At 44.4% G+C, this 21,104-nt stretch overlaps 1 protein-coding gene across 1 annotated transcript in view; it reads right to left on the reverse strand.

Annotated features, from left to right (window-relative positions):
- The window catches only part of PDHX (pyruvate dehydrogenase complex component X), a 704,575-nt gene that overhangs the window by 509,666 nt on the left and 173,805 nt on the right, over positions 1-21,104 (reverse strand). The gene's annotated exons all lie outside the window — the stretch shown is intronic.

The following is a 21,104-nucleotide window of genomic DNA, read 5'->3' on the forward strand; positions in this document are numbered from 1 at the left end:
TTGTAATGTAAACGAGATTGACAATTTTAAATCGGATTCAAAGGAAAGGGCACACATTTGTGTCTTTAAAATTCCTTAAAAGAGCTGCAATGAGGAATTAGCTTCCAAGCCCACTTACATATTTTGATTGCTTAACGCTTGATGAAGCTTGGTAGCTTAGCATCTACGTATTGCTACCAAGAACCAAGCTTCTCTGAACTCCGCAACACGTGAGACAATGTTTCCATCTTGTTGAAAGCATACGTACACATTTAGGGCCACCAAAAGCTGCCAGATTATAACAGACCACTCTACTGATAGTCTATCAACATAGATTATGTTTTATGTTTTGATTACTTATTGCTCTTCACTGACTGCTACTCAAGGAGAGGTCTACTCCCTTCCTTCAGAAGTAAAGCTCTGAAGAAGGCACTTGAGGTTTTCCATTGAGTTCTAATTACATGTTTCTTTTGCACCACCCACGTTGTCGTAGTGGTCTAGTGTGATCGATCAGATGCAACTGAAGTTTTCTTCTGATAAAAACTTTTTTGTTCTAGTTCTATTCTAGTCTACTGCAACAGGAAGACTAGGTAAGATCTTAAGCAGAGAAAGTTTAACTCCATAGTCTAGAGAGCCGAGATCAGAATGTGGTTTCAGGAAAGAAAATGCTATTCTAATTTCCAACTATTTATAGGGAAGTAAACATTTTAACTATTTTTGGTCTGCAACCGTCACTAATTCTAGCCAGAAACATATACTCTTTGTAGCCAGTAACCTATACTCTCCGGCATATAACTGTTACTCTTTGTAGTGGGCAACACGTACTCTTCGAAACCAGACATCCATCTGTATTTTTTCAAGTCAGAGACCAGCACCTTCTCTAGCTGGCAATCCAGTCTTTCTAGGTAGCAACAACTAATCTTGGTAGCTAGTAACCTAGGCAGACCCTGGCATAATGCATGCCCTGGAAGAATCCGAGAGGATACTGGGGGTCAGAAATAGTGGGGACGCAGGCATAAGCCAGTGCTTGATTGCAAAGCACCAAAAGGGACAAGTAGGTTTCGTTTTTACAGGAGAAGTAGATATCTGAGGCATCATGTCTCTTGGACAAGCAAATATTTTATAAAATTCCACATGCATTCCCATCAGAAGAGCAAGTCAGATGGCACTAGAAGACAGAACCGGGTACAACAGCTATTTCTGATCTTTCACTGAATGTTATTTGTCTGGTTTTAAGAGATGATTCGCCTGGTTTTAGAGAGTGCTAACCAGGTTTTAGTGCGTTCTATTGTCAATTATTAAATGAGTGCTTGGAGTTCAGTCATTTAAATAAAAAACACTATAGTTGGGTTTGTAGTGTACCGGCCACAGTTTAGGCAATATTGGCTGAGTTTTAGAAATGACTGTCCTGGTGTAGACAGTCTTCAGGAAACACTAGGTATTCTGTCCTACTACGAGAGACTATGGTCTGGTTTTAGAAGACAAAGGTACAGCTTTATGGAGTGCTGGCAAGTTTTTAGGCATACCGGGGTACATTCTATGGGGAGAAGGTGGACTTATGGAGCTGTTCATTTAGCGTTTATGGCTCCCAAACCATTGGGCAGTATCCCCTAACTGTTGTATATTTATGGCTGAAACTCTAAACTAGAGCTCTTCTTTTATTCCGAAATTCAACTTTAAAAAAAAAAAGAATATCTAAAAGTAGCTTTTCGTGCACTTTCTATAACCAAGTCCTTCTGTGGGCACTAAAGGTACCAGGGATAGTATGCCAAGTCTGTGTTGAGATCTTCTCTGCAGAGCTAGCTAGAACTGGAGACACAGTAAAAAAATGTATAACCATTTACATTATGGTTTTAATAGTGCTGCGGACACCAATGGCCGCTTCAGAGGTGCGGTCAAGCACAGGCATGGGCAAGTAGGAGAGAGCAAAATCAGGTTCAAATCAGGGCAGTCAACATGTCTGAAAGAAAGAGCGGTCTTCTCTCGTTTTGCTGCTCTCGGCCCTGCTGAAGATGTACAGGAAGTGAGCTGCAATGGGCGGAGCCTTAATAGCACAGAGACGTAATCCAATCCCATATGTACATCAGTGACAAAAAGACAAAGCTGTATTGGAAGGCCGGCCTGTAAGATCCTAGCGTGCACGCAGGGAGTAGTTTGTACCAGGCTGGGAGTTTCACACTTGACATCACTATTCGAAACGCTGCGACCTTTGAAACCGGTCATCATTACTACTGTCCATAATGTCAAGGTGTGAGGGGTCTACCTGGATGTGGGCGAGTCACTCATGCGCGAGCGGTAGGGTAGGGAGGAGGAGGGCGCATCTCGTTTATAGACCCGACAGAAGGCAATGCCTTGGCACCGCCAGGGCTGGAGAGCGGGATCTCCATTTTACATCCACTCAAGCTGCGCCCGTGATTAGCTCATGGGTCGGCAGTGGACTAAATATTGTCCAGACTCCAGACCATGCGGAATCAAACACTGTGGCTGAAAGGGGCTTCACTGTGCAGTGATCCGGGGCACGCAATAAAGGATCACCGAAAAACACACTATGAACCCACGGAGTTGCGTTGCCGAGAGTACACGCGAACATTACAGCAATAACATTAACAAGTTAAGCTGTTTTAAGAACATTTAAACCTGCGACAACTACGAGGCAGGTATCGGATGCTTCATCGATATAATTTTTTTCTGAATACACACTGCTCTCTGAATCAGCTGCCTCAACACCTCAAATCAGCTTAAAATACTATCTGTGATTTAAATCAGTATGTTTTACCCCCGCGTTCCTTCATCGCGGATTTCACGGGGGCAGAGTTTGTAAATAATGCATCGCCTTGCTTCCTATAGCAGCATGTCTCGGTCGTCCCGGCGCTACAGAACGATGCCGGGTTTAGGGACGACAAAGGCGCGCTGCTCGGTGGGCGCTGTGATCCAATGTTCCCAGGCCGGGCTCGCCCGTTAATCTCCTCTCAGCAGCAACAAAGGATGTACCAGGCTGTGAATTATAATGACCCGGAGCCATAAATCCAGACGATGATAAAAACACAAGCGGAAGAAAGGGCGCCCAGCCCGGGACTGCCGCGACGGCTGAGCCGCGGAATGTAGCGCCAAATCCACGCGAGGTCCGTGGAAGGGGAGAGACTGTCAACAAATATAATGTTTACTTGAAATACGCCACAGTGACGCCTGGGCGGTGTACAGCCCTAGATAGGAAGCCTCGGGCAGGGAAGGGAAAAATGAAACCAGGGGCACAGATCGGAAATTTGCATTCCAGAAAGACACTTTAGAGCCTCGATGTTGAGCGAATGCAAGGCGATGAGGCGCTACCCCAAAAAGGAGGAGGGGTTTCTCGACAAAGCAATACTTTAACAGCCAACATTACGCAACATCAACTTAACATTTATGTGCGCTCACACAAACAAACCAGTCCTTAATGCTCAAGATATTCACACAGGTCCACTGCAGCCGGCGCTAATCACACGTCACATTAAGATATACCTTTAAGTCCTACTTTTATCAGGGTTTTACGACATAGTAAATAGCTAAATGCTCCAATGAATTATACTAAAAACTACACACACAGTGTCATCATGTGGTGGATTCTATCAAACACATACGATGTTTACAAATGAGTTCCCGTGCCGAGCACCAGCAAACACCGGCACAAATTAATTAAGCACTGAAATAAATCAAATACTATATTTTCCGTTTCGAATATTGTAAGTGGTATCTACAGTGCAGTGGTGCAACAAAAGCCCCCGTGGTGCAGGACGTGGGGGGCTGGCCTGAGTGCATGTACTTTGCAGGGGGTCCCACTCAAGTTTCCTTACGCCTTTGCTATAGTGTTTAATATGATGCAATTAACCCGCTAATTAATAGGGCTGGTCTCATCCAAGACTTTTTGATTTTGTTTAAACAATTATATGCAGTGGGGGAAATGGGAAAAAATACTCAAGGATCCCAAACGTTCGAAGTAAGGGGTGGAAACAGACATGGGGCGGAGTTACGAGGTAAGGACTGACAGGGGGCAGAGTCATACGGGAGGGGAGTCATGTGGAGCAGAACCTGGCAGTCAACTTATATATTCACATTTTAAAACACTTTCTTTCAAAGAAACTGGCAACATTGACAAATGCGATAGGTAGATCTGTTCGGGTTTATTTAATTGTTCGAAAACAGCCTTTAACTAGCTCACAGGGTTAAGGTGCCTGCTGTAGAGAGCTCTCTGTTCCCAGCAAGGCTGCCGGTATAGTAGCAGTGGTACAACTGATAGTACATGCACCTGCCTCAGAGATCTGTGTCTCTAGCCACAGGTTTGGGTCATCATGAACTATAGAGGGTTAAAAGGCAATGGCATAACTCAGACCTCTGGAAGTGCCCAACCCTTACCCCCTATCCAATCCGCCAAGGCATGTACATATCTGCAGTATACCCTCACCACAATCTGCAGGAGACTATCACATTGTCTTACACCAGGGTTAATGTGCCAGCTGCCCGGCATGCCATGCACCATGCAGGTCACAGCCTTGCATTTTGTGTAAAACGCTAAAGGGGTTACTGCATTCTTTGCACATACCCTGGAGCTATCAGCAGGTCCCAACTTACAATTTCTTGTAGTTGTAATGTGATTTAGTAACAAAAGGCCTGGTATCTTCACAAACCATAATGTTTTCCAAAAACCATGATAAAGCAAAATCAGCATTTACAAAGCCAAACAGCTGGCAGCCTGAACTACAGGCTTCGGCAATGCTTATTTTTTATTTGATTTTGTTTTAGTTCGAACGCGTGACCTGCTGACTGAACATATTTTCAGCATGCGCATGAACCCACAGGACCATCCTGTCCAGACAGGAGCCCGGTGACCTACGGTCTCTGAAACGGTTGCTGTATTCGAGAGTTGAGCCCAGTGATCTGTAGATGGCAGCAGACGCTGCAACTGGCGCATAAACCTGCTGAGCTATCCTACAACCACACAGGCTGCAGCATGCCTGATTTACAAAAAGTTTTTGGTACCGGATGTGGATGCAAGGAAGTCAGACAGCACAACAAACATTGGTCCTGGAACGATAGAGAGAGGCCCGACAGGGTTTCATGACTTAGGGCTGGAGATCCAAAAGCAGCCCTCTCCCTTATTCTTCCCACGCTATGTCTCGCTCTCTCTCGCTCTCCAGCCATCCATCCATCCATCCATCCATCCATCCATCCATCCATCCATCCCCCTCCTCCTCCCCCTATGCTCCATCCATCCCCCCTCCTCCTCTTCCTATGCTCTCTCCATCCATCCATCCATCTCCCTCCTCTTCCTATGCTCTCTCCATCCATCCATCCATCCATCCCCCTCCTCTTCCTATGCTCCCCCAGCCATCCATCCATCTCCCTCCTCTTCCTAGGCTCTCTCCATCCATCCATCGCCCTCCTCTTCCTATGCTCTCTCTCCATCCATCCATCCATCCATCCATCGCCCTCCTCTTCCTATGCTCTCTCCATCCATCCATCTCCCTCCTCTTCCTATGCTCCATCCATCTCCCTCCTGTTCCTGTGCTCGCTCTCTCCATCCATCCATCCATCTCCCTCCTCTTCCTATGCTCCATCCATCTCCCTCCTCTTCCTATGCTCCATCCATCCATCTCCCTCCTCTTCCTATGCTCTCTCCATCCATCCATCCCCCTCCTTTTCCTATGCTCTCCCCAGCCATCCTTCCATCTCCCTCCTCTTCCTATGCTCTTTCCATCCATCCATCTCCCTCCTCTTCCTATGCTCTCTCCATCCATCTCCCTCCTCTTCCTATGCTCTCTCCATCCATCCATCCATCGCCCTCCTCTTCCTATGCTCTCTCCATCCATCCATCGCCCTCCTCTTCCTATGCTCTCTCCATCCATCCATCTCCCTCCTCTTCCTATGCTCCATCCATCTCCCTCCTCTTCCTATGCTCTCTCCATCCATCCATCTCCCTCCTCTTCCTATGCTCTCTCCATCCATCTCCCTCCTCTTCCTATGCTCTCTCCATCCATCCATCCCCCTCCTCTTCCTATGCTCCATCCATCCATCTCCCTCCTCTTCCTATGCTCTCTCCCGCCATCCATCCATCTCCCTCCTCTTCCTATGCTCTCTCCATCCATCTCCCTCCTCTTCCTATGCTCTCTCCATCCATCCATCCATCCCCCTCCTCTTCCTATGCTCTCTCCATCCATCCATCCATCCATCCATCTCCCTCCCTCCCTCCCTCCTCTTCCGATGCTCTTTCCATCCATCCATCTCCCTCTCTGAGAGCTCTCGCTGTCACACTGCTCTTCCCCCCCCCCCCCCCTTGAGACCACCCCCCCATCCCTGCCGAAATTAAGGAGAGCTGATATAAGTGACTGGCATACGCACCAGGCAGGGCCCTGGGTTGCCAAAACTGGCCCCGGCGGCTCTAGCCCAGCAGGGAAATAAACGAAAATTCAAGGGCAGTCCGGCCCTGCATGATGCCAGCAGGAGATTATTTTACCCGCCATGAACCTAAACTGGATTTGTTTACAGTCCTGAAAAGCTGACCTGGCTCCTGTCCCCTGGCTAGCACATCACTGCCGGCAGAGGCCTGTCCTCGTGTTTATGTATTAACTGCAGCCACCTGACTGGCCAAGTGGAACAATAAGCAATGCATTCCATTTTTTACTCCCCACCATCCCCCTCTCCCCCCTCCTGTTCCCCTCGGGTTCTCCGCCCCAGGGGAGCGCTCAATCAGTACCTTCTGTCAACAGAGAAGCTCATTAAGAGAGCCGCATTCCACCACTTCCAAACTAACACAATGCTGCCATCTGCAGGACACGAACAGCACAACCGCGTGAACTCTAAGCAGATAAATCACGTTTCTTTGATAAGTTATTCATTAGTATTATTAGAGACAAACATAACAATTAACCAATTAAGAAAAATAAAAATTTTCCATACAGGTAAAAAGGTGGGTTACAAGTAAACAGCGGCGTGGCTTTCGCTTAAATGCAAGAAAGAAAATTGGAGGGAGATGATGTGGCTTAACGGCTAGGGCGGTGGACCTCGAAGCTGGGGAGCCGGGTTTGAGTCTCGGCAGGGACCCTCAACATCCTGCGATTCTGGGCAAATCACGTAGGCCATATGTATCAACACATTTCCCCATAGACAGAATGGGCAAAACCCTTTGATACACCTGGCCCTTAATCTCCCCTTGCCTAACAAAATGAAAGTGTGATTGTGTAACACAACTGGTGCTCATGTAAAGCCTCTGATACCTTCGGCTCTTGTTTGCCCTGTATAAAAATCAGAAAAAAGGATAATCATGTTAGCATCAAACACTAAGTGGGCTGAAGTGCCCTTCTCCGTCCTTTGCTCTGGGGCTCGGTGTTACTGAACATGATGCACTATTCATACTTTGCCCTTGCAAGTAAGGCATAAGTCAACTGAGCGCTGCCACCACCTGCGTGGTTTGTAGAGGCAGGTAGCCCTACAGATATATAAACACATTGAAGAGCAGATACGGACTACTAAACTGCCTGGTCATGGCAATCTGAAGTCTGTTACAAATCTAGCCACTAACACTATCTAGTTAGAAGACGATTTCCTGACTTTACAACCTACCCTCCTTCCTGTGACACACAGCTTGCCTATGTGTGCCATTTCCATGTTCTCAGTGTGGTTGTGTGTGATATTTCATTGCCATGTGTGTGACACTTTATCTCATATCAAGCCAAGCACTTAGGTCCATGCAATGCTAGGTATTACAGGAATGACACACTTTTGTGCACAGTGATGGACTATAAACGGACTTAAACAGCTCCAAATGTCTTCGAATGTGTAAGCAATGACACAAGCCCACCTTTGTTTACTAACATGGCTGTCCTGAAATGTTAGTGGTGTCTGTTTAATCCAGATATGCTTCATTTACTGGCAGCACTCTACTGAAACGACATGTTAGATCCAAAATGTACTCCATTTTTATTCACAGATGGAAAATGAAAGTTTGTGGTTTTCCTCTAGAAATGGATGTTGGTGTATTATCAGTAATAACAAAGTGGGGCATCTCAAGGGAGCTAGTGGTAGGGACTGATTGCCACTCCCCGCTAGGACTGACGCTACAGTTTAAAAATGCAATTTTAGGAGTTTGCCCTTGGGACAGGATTGGCCCCACCACCAGCACCGTTTTAAAGTTTATTGCAACAATCATTCCTGTGAGGGCCCTGCTACTCGGCCTTTAATAGGAAAGGAAGGTGGGCTATCTATACAGCAATGTGCCTCAGTAATGGTCCGCTGCAGCCCCCCCCCCCCCCGCTCCTCTTTCTTACACAACGTCCTATTTAGTTCCTGCTCCCCAGTCCTATTGGGTGGCACATTCTAGTCTCGCGTGCATCTGCGCTGGCAATGCCTGTCATTTCTGAATGTATTTCTCACATGATTTAAAGTTAAAAAACATCGCTATCCACTATGCTAATAATGGACCAAAATCACGCAACAGTGAAATGAGCAATTCAGACTGAGGAAATCTCGCAAACCCCAGCTAGAGTCAGATCACCTGAAGACTCTGTTAACATAAGTAAAATACTGCTGCTCACAGGTGCAGCCTACAAGCGTGACTTTAGTACAAGGGGCACCTCTTTCATTGGGCTGCTGGTTTACTCTCTTTAAAAAAAAAAAAAACGATTAGTATAAACACAAAAATACCCATGCCGCTTCCGAAGACAGCATGGTTTTTAGACAGAAACAAGCTAGTGGTTTAACAACATGTGAATATGATTATTTCATTACAAACTATGTTCTCCTGCCTTACAAACCAACCTGTCACACTGCCGTACAGCGGGATGACGTCATACAAATACAACCGACGCACACAACGCACACGCCCAAGAATTTGCTCTCCCTGAACGGCATGCAGAGCTCCTTGCTGGGCACTGTTCTGGCACAAGACTCTTGGTTGCGCTCTAAATTCACGGGCCAGCATGTGACGGTCCAGGTGCAGGTAGGGTGACCAACTGGCATGGGTGCAAATTCAGGATGGTGAGTGTAAAAAATCAGGACAATGGGTCAAAATTCAGGACAAAAATATAGGACAGAAGGTCAAAATTCAGGACAAAAAAATCAGGACAAAGGGTAAGTTTTACAGGCACATCAGAGGAGGCCAGGCAATAGTATATAAGTATATAGACAACAAACTCAAAATTATTTATATTAGGTTTAGACAATTGTGTACTTCAGTTTTTCGGTATGCATTCAGCTTTGAGCAACCGTGCAGGTCTTTTTGTGGTGTTTTGTAGGGATCAATCTATGTAATCTATGTATATGGTTACTACACTGGGTTGTCCAGTCTGATTCTTTTTGTTCAGTTTATAGTCCTGAGCAGGCATGTATGGTGGGAGAAGTGGTTGGTAAGATCTGCTTGGATGGACTTTGTTACTAGAATCTCTCATCTGAGTGGTGTTGTGAGATGTAAAGCAGCACACAGAGAATGTAGCTAATTGGGACCTGCAGTGCTGAACTAGAGTGCAGTCCTCCGAGTGACCAGGCGTCTGTTTCGGATTGCTTCAGGTATTCCATGTCTGTTCAGCTGATAATGACTGGTTGTGGAATAAGGACCTGAGCTGCCGACTTCGGAGCAGGTGAGATCCAGGTTCGAGTCTCGTTCTAGGCGTCAACAACCTGTGATTCTGGGCAAATCACTTAATCTCCCTGTACCTACAATTCAGTGCCTTGACACACTCATGGGTGATCTGCGGGCTTTACAAATCCTGTATTTAGGGGCTGGTACAGTACTGAGGAATTGATAAGATCCATAGTGGACACGTCTTGTGAGGGTAAGAGCATTAAGCAGGAAAAAGGAGTTATTACCCAGCCTGCATGAGCTATAATTTGCTGCTGAGTGTTATGGTATTATTATGGTCCAGAACAGTTAGATAGGAGTTCCCGTTACAGAAACTACATATACAGACTCACAGACATAAAATCACTGTTTGTTTAGAAAATGCTATGTTTCAAAGAATGGGGGAGAACAGTAGCCAAAGTTCTAGCCCGAAGCATATGTCTGGCAGGTCATAGTGGGGCATAGAGGATTCTGGGATTAGAACACATCGATCATATTATGTAGGCATTTCTACTTGTGCGCTTTGTTTTCCATTAACTGTTGCATATTGGTATATTTGGGTGTTAAACTGGTATTGAGGTGCAAGCTATGCCCAGACAGTGTTAGCAAGTTTAAAAATGTCAAAATAATTGAGTAATAGTATTACAAAATGTGCTGCTTTACGCCACATAATTTGCCTTTTGTTGCTGCATAATTTGCCTGACTCTGCCACATTATTATTAAATTCCATGGTTAAATATCCAAAGGAACCCTATTTATCAAAATTATAATAATGAAAGATTAGAAAAAAAAACTCACACAAACACAATTGTCACACTCCCTATTATACACACTATTCAGATCACATGCACCCTAATGGTACTAACTGTACTCTGTCACATCACGTACACCACCACACACCATCATGCATACACCATTAGATACAGACAATGATATACTCCCATTAATCATACATCATAACTCATTTTGACATATTAAACTAAAACACTCAGACACACATCTGGTCTCACCAGTAACTTTAACATATGCTATCTTATCAACACACAATCGCAAGATCCCATTTTCCACACAATCGCAAGAACACATTTTCCCCAACAAACACATATTGCTGTCATACACAGTTATGTAACACATCTTAAAGACGTGCACTCACCAACAGATCAAAAACACACATCACATCAACGTACACCAGATGATATACACCATCATACATAATCGCACAAGGATGCATCCTCACATACACACACACACAGACCATCACCCACACATTCCACATCATACGCAGAGTAGTAACACACATAAATACAATGACATCACAAGTTGCTAAACCCAGGAGCCACAGACACATCACACTAGCACACATACCTCTCACCGTCGCAACCCATTAATTAAAATCATATATGCTTAAAACATATGAAAATGGGCAAATGGTTGGATCCGTATAACCTTTGTTATTGACTTCTATATATGCTAAGTCATCATTTTACAGTGGCAGAGAAGCAGGCAGCCGACCCAGTCTAAAAACAAGCAATTGCAATGCAATAGGTCTCGCAATGATGCGAGTTTGAGCTATTGGCATTGTAAATGACAATGGCTTTTAGTTTTGTTCTTGTATTTATGTTTTAATAACGAAAACAAAAATAAAAGGCATTGTTATTTGCGTGAGTTGGAGGGGTGTCCAAGGGGCGTGAGGCTGTGGCAAAGAGGTGGGGGCGGGCGGGTGGTAGGGTTGGGGGAGGTTTAATGGCAGGGGCTTTCGCAGTCACTTAACACCTCTTTCTAAAAACCTATACAATTGTAGAAATATACTGGACAGTGATCTTAAAGACCGTAGTAAGAGGTCGAAAGACAGACAGGCGACAGAAATACAGGGCAGAGAATGCCTCTGTTAGCAGTCAATTCTTTCAGTTTATGCCAATGAGCTTGTGTGAGAAGTTTAATGTGACTGTCACAAATGTAAGCAAGGGGAGAGTGGTGATGCTTGTGCAGGAGGTGAAAAGGGCTTAATAGCTAGCTACCCTTTACTCCAGGATGCGTCTAGGAAATGGTACTCACAACATGACCCGGGATACGTGGATGTCCACCGGTACGACCCTCTCCTTAAAAGCAGTAGTGATGAAGCAGCCGAAGGTGAGGGCAGCCATGACGCTCAGGGAGAAAGCGAAGAGAGAGTTGGCTCGGGACAGGGCAGTATTCATGGTGGCAGTGGGAAGAGAGGCTGAGACCACAATCAAAACGTTTAAAACACGGCGCGACTCGTCAGCACCCCCGATCCACCGCACGCATGCGCGCCAGAAACAGCAACTTGTCTTTAGGGACTGAGAAACACTGGACCGTGCATGTCGTATTAATGTCCTATCTGGTAGGCGATCATCTTAGGTGGTAGGCCAATTGATCAGCTTCCGGGGCAAGTCTTTACATGCTACCTCTCGCACGCTGATTGTCGGCCTTGTGTTTCAACTCGATCTGTGTTTGCGCCATGCTACCGTGACGAAGGTGGGTTTATGTTTCTCCCCGTTAAAAGTAATGTCGCTGTAGGCTGGAGGTGCTTAAGGCGGTGACGGGAAGAAAGGATAAACAAACATTAACTGATTCGCTAGGTGATATTTTGTCTACTGTACTTATTTTCAAATCCTTTTGTTTCAGATGTGACGAAGATGGGGCGCGGGTAACTTTCGAGGAGAAGTGAACAAGCACTCGCAATTACGTTGTTTTTCTCTTTCCTCTTTTAGAGACGTCCCAGTTGGGCTGGCTCGCGAGCCGTCCCAGTTGGACTGTCTCGCATGGCTGGTTTCTTATCTTTATGGGGCAATGTGTTTGGCCCCATAAAGATAAAAAAAACTTTTACGCCAGCTGGGACGGCTCTAAAAGAGAATAGTGTACGTCACGAGACGCTCCTTTCCAATGGCTGGCCACCGTTTAGCATAAACGGTGACGCCAGCCAATGGAAAGGAGGGGCGCGGCTTAAAGCCCACTAGAGAAAGCTAACCTAAAACATTAAATCTCACCAGCAAGACTGCGCATGTCTGCGCAGTCTTACGCCAGGCGAGACCTAAATAGCACCTTCCCCACACTGAGTGTACTATACACTTCAGCAATAGTCCCTAATAAAATGAAGGCAAAAGACTTTGGAAAATGGAGCGCTTTTGCAGCATCGGAAAAAGACTAAGGCAAATAATGAAAAACTGACCTCAGATTCTACGTTTCTTAAATTTGCTTGAGAACACTCGTCCACAGGCTCAAGTACCTCAGTGGTATTATACTAGAGCAAGTTCTATCAAAGCTGTGTTTCGAGTAAATCTATTGTAGGCTGCACAGCTTGTTATGAAAGGAGAGGAATCCTGTCCCTCGTGCGGAAGATGAGACACCAGCATCATGCAGACACTCAGGCATTAAATCAGTTTGGGGGAACTAACCCTGGCATATGCATTTGTTGAATTTGCAACACTGTTCAGAAATATAATGTATGTTATACCAATTTGGATATTTTTAATTTCTGTATTTCAGGACCCTTTAAGGTTTATTCAGTGTACCTACTGGTGTGACACAGCGGAAGTATCTTCTGATAAATATCAGACGTGTTACATTAATACCTTTGGACACCTTCATTTATCACTAGCTTCTGAACCAGAGCAGAATGCCATGTGCACCTATTACATTACGCAAGGTCACATTCTTTGTAGGCATCGGAGATTGAGGGATTTGCCAGAATAACATGATGTTTAAACCTGCATTTATTTTTATTTCTTATTTTTTTTTTTTTTAATTTTAAATTTTTTATTGAATCATCATCAAGATTTACAACCATAATGATACATATTTCAAGACTTAAATTAATCATGAAAAGGAGAAAAGATATAAAAAAAAGATAGATGGAATATATAACGCAAAGAGAAGTGAGTAAAGGAGAAGAAAAAAAATACCAAAGGATAGCACATGTCAAAATTACGAAGTCTACCCAGTCTTATTGTTGAAGTCGCTATACCGATCTATCAGACCGTCAGGATCCGTTTATCCTTCCATCTTTGACTGCCATTCGGCTATTGGTGCCCAGATTTGGTTTCCCAATTGTTTTAACTTCCTTCCCCTTTTATCATAAAGTGCTTTTTCTAAAGTATATATAGCCAGGATCCGCGACAGCCACTGATGAAACATAGGCGGGTTTGGATCTTTCCATAGAGATGCTATACACAAACGACTTACAGTCATAGCCAGAAATATGAATTCATGAAATGCTACGTCAGTGCCGTCTCTAACCACCCCTAACACCATGACTTCATTTGTTAATCTGATAGAGATCCCGAGTGCCCTATCCATGAATTGTTCTATCGATTGTTTAAGCAGATCTAGTTTAGGGCATGCAGCAAACATATGCACAGTGTCTGCCTGCGTACTCTGGCATCTTGGACAGGTTATACCACTTGTTCCGCCCCAACAAGCTATTCTGTAAGGGGTATGATATAATTCAAAAAAGGTCTTATAATATTGAGTTTGCAAGTTTGCTACTCTTAATATTGTATTATCGAGTTTTAACGATTTTTCAGGTTCGTTCTTTTCTAAGCTTAACTTTCTTCTCCATTTCTCATATGTGTTTACTTGATCATCTTCTTTGTACAGACAGATTGCTTTATATAACTGAGTTATTGTGCAGCTCCCTTCGCTTCTGATCAGCTCCATTATTTCTTTTTTCTTGAAATGCATATTACCTGCTTGTTTTTTGGATAATACTGATCTGATCTGCAAGTATTTGACATCTTTGACATCTTGCTGGTCTTGCACAAGGGATCTTAACGGAGGAGCTTACCTGACTCCTACTTGACGCCCTACAACCACTCGGCGCACCCGCTTCGCGGGTGCCCCTTCGCCCGTTTTTGAGGAGCGGACAACAATCCACGATTGGGAGAAGATTGGAGGAGGGAAACCGGCATCTGGCGTGTGGCTGCAGCGGGGCTGCGAGCGTGCGGGGACTTCATTTCCCAGAAGTCCCTGCTAGACCGTCAACGAGCTTCCGGTCCGCTCTCCCTGCTGCCCCGCCCCCCGCCCTCCTGAGCCTTAAAAACACCTCTCTGCCGCGAATTAAGCGGGACATCTTGCTGGTCTTGCACAAGGGATCTTAACGGAGGAGCTTACCTGACTCCTACTTGACGCCCTACAACCACTCGGCGCACCCGCTTCGCGGGTGCCCCTTCGCCCGTTTTTGAGGAGCGGACAACAATCCACGATTGGGAGAAGATTGGAGGAGGGAAACCGGCATCTGGCGTGTGGCTGCAGCGGGGCTGCGAGCGTGCGGGGACTTCATTTCCCAGAAGTCCCTGCTAGACCGTCAACGAGCTTCCGGTCCGCTCTCCCTGCTGCCCCGCCCCCCGCCCTCCTGAGCCTTAATAACAACTTCCAACTCCCGCAGCGCGGGACGCAGCCCGGGCTAAGACCGGGCAAAGAGCGGGCCGTTTAAGGCCGTTCAAGGACGGCAGAGGACGGCCCTGGCCCAGAACCTTTGTGACTTCACCCCTGAAAACCAATACCCAAGATGTCGACCATACGCAACAGAACACGAAGTTCGAAAAAAGCTACGGCGGTAGCTCAGGTGACTGGTCCTATTGATCTCTTTATTTCACGCGTACATGAGACTATTGACCAAAGTATTGTTCTATTGGAAAAAAGAGTCTCTATGGACCTTGATAACGCTAGGCGTTCATCCCTGGGCCCTTTGGCAAAGGCTAAATCTCCTGTTCCGCAGAATGTGAATAATTGTTCATTATCTATAACCCTGCCCACTAATCATGTCTCGACTGTACCGAATACTGTAGATCTATCGGTTGCCCCACCATACTCGGACCTGTCTTTTGAAGACCTGGAGGTCACACCAGATCTCGAAATCTGTCAGTCACCTGACAAAGTGGAGCCGAGTCTGAGTGGGCATAAGGATGCGGAAACAGCTTTTGTACCTATTGCTCCACGGGGAAGGGCTTCTAACCCCCATAAGGCCATATTGAAGGGCAAAAGTAAAGTAAAAGCCCCAGCTAGGAATCATAATTTGATCTCCCCTACCCCACAATTGACATCAGGTATCCCGTGCTGGGTGCAAAATATGGTAATAGACTTACAACAAGACCTAGAAGCCACTTTAGCAGCTCAAATTAAGCCTTTAATTTCTAAAGTGGATAGGCTTACTTCTCTAATACACTCCAAATGGCCACAAAAAAAGCAGGTACATGTGCCTGTCCAGTCACAAGGGACCATAGAATCAACCCCTGAATGTCCAACGAGCACTCAGGCCCCCAAAGGTGTATCAAATAAGGCTCAAGGTACTACAGTCCATGGGAACCCAGTTATACTCCCTAAGCCGCAAACAGGGAATATTCCCGCTCAACTAATAACTGCTCAGATTACAAAGGGGAATACTCATGTCCAGGCGATTCAACATCCTGTTGATGCTAATATTGCTACCCCCATTATCCAAGCTAAAGAAGTAGCAGGGAAACCTAACTCAACTTCTGCACCTCCCATTATAAACAAACCTGATGGGCCCAAACTAAAGCAGACACGTTTTAGGTCCATAAACCTACCACCAGAGGTTTCCCCTTTTGTAGTTGTGCTGACGGCGGTTCCCCCATTGAAGGAGGGAGTAAAAGAATCGTTTACCGAGCTTAGGAACAAATGTGTTCAATGGCTCCATTTACATAAACCCCTACCTAACAACATGAACGGTGAAATTCTTACCGTGCGTAGAGGGGATTGGGTGGGCAGAAGCAAGAAAACAATAGCAGGGGACGTAATAACTGTTAATTTTAGGGATGTAGGGGCAGCAAGCTACGTGTGTAATGCACCCAACAGTGGTCCTGCGACCCAAATTAACCCACTTCCCCTGTCTTATTTTCTATCAAAGTCTGTACGACCTAACACTCCCTGCCCCACTTTTCAAAGCAACAGTGGACCTGGATATTTTCCACAGCAACCTGCTAAATCTTGGTTGCAACCACCTTATCCGCCCCCTTTTTTCCCACATCATGTTAATTTACAGCAGCAGCCCCCAAATGCCCCACTTTTTCCTATGCATCAAGCAAAAGCCCATTGGCAACACCCTTTTCATTTTCCGCCACCTTTACCCCAGCCAGTTTACCAATGGCCGCAATCTTTTCAGCCACCCCAATTGGATAAATATTCTTGGCAACAAATGTGGCAGGACCCGCCCCACTCTCAAGACTCCATGTCCTCGCAATTCGCCCACCCAAATAGATATGCCGTGCTAGATGAGGTAGATTGACTCAGCTCACTAGAAGCATTGGATCTAAACTACCCTAATTTTGAGATGGAGTATTCTTCTTTTTCCCTGGCCAAGCCCCCAGTTGTACCTCACGAATCTATTGCATTGTCATCATTAAGACCTTCCCAGCACATAGGCAATCAGGGTAGCCTGGATATCTGTACAACTACTGCAAGCCCCAGCCTAAGTTCGGTTACCATCCTTCGGGAAGAGGGTCCTGCTTTATTATCACCAGTAAACCAGCAGGAGTTGCCTGTTGCTGGTAATGCTGGGAAACCAGCAGGAATCTCTCTTATTTCCTGGAATATTGCTGGTCTTACTAGTAAATTGGGTACACCCTTTTGGACCAGCTTTGTGGGCGAGGGTTTTGATTTAATTTTATTACAGGAAACTTGGTGTCCAGACCCTATTAATATTGAAGGGTATGTATCCTTTTGTCTCAGAGCAACCAAATCTAACTCGGGTAGGGCTAAGGGAGGCCTTTTATTGTTAGTATCAACTAAGCTGCGTGACTGTACGGTCAAATATAGTACAACCGTGGGGACGTACAGCCAAGTTATAAGGGTGGAATGCAGAATGAATATTGATTTAGTTATTGTTAACTTCTATAACAACATTTTTGACGCAACCAGGGGGGATATTTTACTGCCTTTAGAAAAGGAAATCATTAAAGCTCTAGATATCTCAAAAAGAAAGGCTGAGGTGGTATGGGCTGGGGATTTTAATTTGCAGCCTTGCCATCTATCTAACGGGAATATCTGTGGCTTTGATGTAGTATTAAATAGCCATTGGAGAGATCAGGGGGAGAAGGAGGATTCCACCCATTTCCAACACTGCAGTTACGGTTCTACCCTAAATAATATGCTAGCTATGCTAGATATGACCCTGTTAAACTGCAATGTTAACAACCGGGCAATAACATGCCCTACATTTACGGGCAGAGATGCAGGTTCATTTATTGATCATATCTTGTTGTCTAGCAGTGGAGACTACACTGATTTATATGTGAATGAAGAAAGTCTCAGTGACCATAATAGCCTACGTGTTACCCTCTTGGGGCATGGCACTTCAACAGTTTCAGGTGGTAAATGTACAACCGATATAGTGCCTACTAGACCAAAGGGCCTTAGGGTTAAATGGACCAGTGTAAATTCCAAAGTTAAGCAGAAGGAGGTTGTCACCCAATGCAAGAATCAAATTAGTTATTGCCTGGATGATGACAGTGATTCTGGCAGTTTAATAGAATGTTTTGTATCTTTGAACATCATTATTGAGGGTATCTTCACTAAGACCCCGGCAGCCAATAGTGGTCAAAAACAGGGATGGTTTGATAAGACATGTATCGTCGCCCTCCGCAACCTAAAGAATGCGCTAGGCACCAAACCTCGTGTTAAGAATGTGATACAACACCTCAGGGCTAGTTATAAATTAGCCATTAATAAAAGGAAAAGGGTATTACAGTCTGAGGCGTGGGACAAGCTGAGGGAGGCCGCTGAAACTAAAAACAGTAAACTCTATTGGGAAACGATTAATAGTCCGTTTCTCAGTAGAGAAAATGTTCCAGAACTGACCTCATACGTGGCTTGTAGCGACTGGGTTAATCATTTTTCCAAAATATTTAACCCTGGAGGACTAACTTCTGAGTTACCTCCACCAGATATAAACCCATGGTTGCCCCTTTCGTTGGCTATAACATTGGAAGAATGTCAGGAAGCAATTTCTTTGAGTAAAGGAGGCAAGGCACCTGGCCCCGATGGGGTCCCGCTGGATTTATATAAAGATGAAACAGCGTTATGGGCTCCCATTTTGACAAGGATTTTTAATTGTGCGGCTGAAAATGAATTCCCTTCTACCTGGGGTCAATCGATCATCATTCCTTTACATAAGAAGGGCGATAAGTCAGAGGCCTCTAATTATCGCCCAATTTCATTACTGGATGCTTCTGTAAAGGTGATGAGCAGGATTTTGCTGAAGAGGCTAGAAGACTGGGTAACTGATTTTAACATCTTAACTAAAGTCCAATATGGTTTCCGCAAAGGTCTGGGTACACTGGACCAGTGCGTAAATCTAGACCTTTTAATCAGTAAATATACTGTGGCCAAAAGTGGCAACCTCTTTTTATGTTTTGCTGATTTGAGCAGCGCTTTTGATTTGGTTAACCATAGTATTCTTTGGGAGGTTCTGCTTGATGCAGGGGCACCAAGGGAAATAGTGTATTTTTTAGCCAGATTATACGAAAAACTTTCATGCAAAGTCCGCTATGGCACCCTTGGCGAATGTACCCCGTTCTTTAAAGTGTCTCGGGGCATTCGTCAGGGTTGTGTTTTAGCCCCGCTTTTATTTTCCCTTTTTATTAATGGTGTAGATCGATCCTTGACTAACATTTTAGCAGATGCCCCCCTGATTGGTGGTAAACCTGTTCCGCTGTTACTTTATGCGGATGACGCTGTTCTTTTATCTCGAACACAGTTGGGCCTACAGCGCCTTATTGATAATTTCACGCAGTTTATACAAGCTAGGCAGCTTCGTGTGAATAAAACTAAGACATACGTAATGTCATGTGGTCAGGCAGCCAAGCAGGTAAAACATACTTTCTTTCTAGATAAGGAAAAACTGACCTCTGTTAAATCTTTTTGTTATTTGGGAATAACATATAGTAATAGTGGGTCCTGGAATGCGGAATTTGATGCCGTAAAAATAAAAATGTTACGGTCCACTAGTAGTATTTTTCGTTTTGCCTCTAAACTTGGCTCACGAAGCATCTATGATATGATGAACATATATAACGTATGTTGTGTTTCCTCTGCTCTGTATGGGGCAGGGGTATGGGGTCACTGTGAGGGTATTTTCCTGCAGAAGGAGGAAAACAAGTTCTTAAGGAGGTTATTATGTGTTCCCCCTTCCGCCTCCATACAGTCGATCCATGATGAAGTTGGGATCGAGTACATCTCTGACTTAGCAGCAGTTCGGCCACTTTTTTTGTGGCGATCTATTTGGGCTAAACCGGAGACCCGATTCACTCAGGATATTATCCTTGACTGTATAGGTTTGGATCATTCCTCACGGGTATTATGGTTAAGATACATCCATCATTGGTATCTACTTTTGTTCAACATTAATGTGTTCCGTGAGCCGGAAAAGGTTGTATCCATTTCAAAAAAAGAAATTAAGATAACGTTCCTTAATTTTCGTAAGGCTGAGCGAGACAAAGCTGTTGGAAATCTTGCTACTTTGAAATTTTATAAAGATTTAAATTTAGCTTCTGGACTACAATCCTATCTTATATTTGTGACCCGCCCTTCCCACCAGTATGTATTAACACGGGTCAGATTGGGTATAGTACACCACTTGGTTGCTTTTCCAATCACAAAGACTAGTTCAAACACACCTTGTCCGTGTGACGGTACTTCTCGTCAGAGTAGTTGCCATTTTTTACTTTTTTGTAAATTTTATCAGTATTTTAGGCTTAAATACCTTAAACCAATTTTTATTAAATACAACATTTGTACCACACAAACAGCATTGATATTTTTATCTTTACTAGTGAACGAGGAGATTTGTTTCTTCTTGGCTACTTTTATTTTAAAATGTACAGCTGCCAGGAAAAGTATTGTACTGTAATGTTGTTTACTGACCTGTCTGTACTTGTGTTATACAGCTGCCAGGGTTTATTCATGATGAAATTAATGTTATTATCCCTGTCTGTATACATATGTTTTATTTCTCTTTGAATTTCATACCAATGTTTGTATTAAGGTATTTATGCAGTGCCCCACAGTATAGAACGATTATTTAATAATTTTAATTTTAATATACAGTTCCGAGTAAAGGCCTAGTAAGTAATTTCTACTGACTCCCAGTTAGTCTATGTAAGAACGTCGTATATTCTATAAAAACATGTCGATCTATAGAGGCATGATTACTTTTCACTTGCTGCACTTTAGCTTTTTCCATTTTTTAGGAAAGATTATTTGGTGATTTTAATATTTCAATTGTGTTTTTGCTTGTATGATTTGTATGTACAAATCGAATAAAAGCTTTTTGATTGATTGATTGATTGAAAAAGTCTTTACTCTCTATTTTATATTCTCGTTGTATTTTTTCAAAGACCATCATACCTGCACTATCGATAAGATCTCCAATGACTTTAATCCCTAGATTATCCCAGCGTTTCATTACTGGGTCGTGGAACACTCCTGGCATAGACGGATTCTTATAAAGAGGGGTATAAAAATTAATTCTTCCCATAGCCATCTTTTTCCGGACCATCGACCA

This window comes from Triturus cristatus, chromosome 3_1, assembly GCF_964204655.1.
Source record: "Triturus cristatus chromosome 3_1, aTriCri1.1, whole genome shotgun sequence".
NCBI classification, from domain to species: domain Eukaryota; kingdom Metazoa; phylum Chordata; class Amphibia; order Caudata; family Salamandridae; genus Triturus; species Triturus cristatus.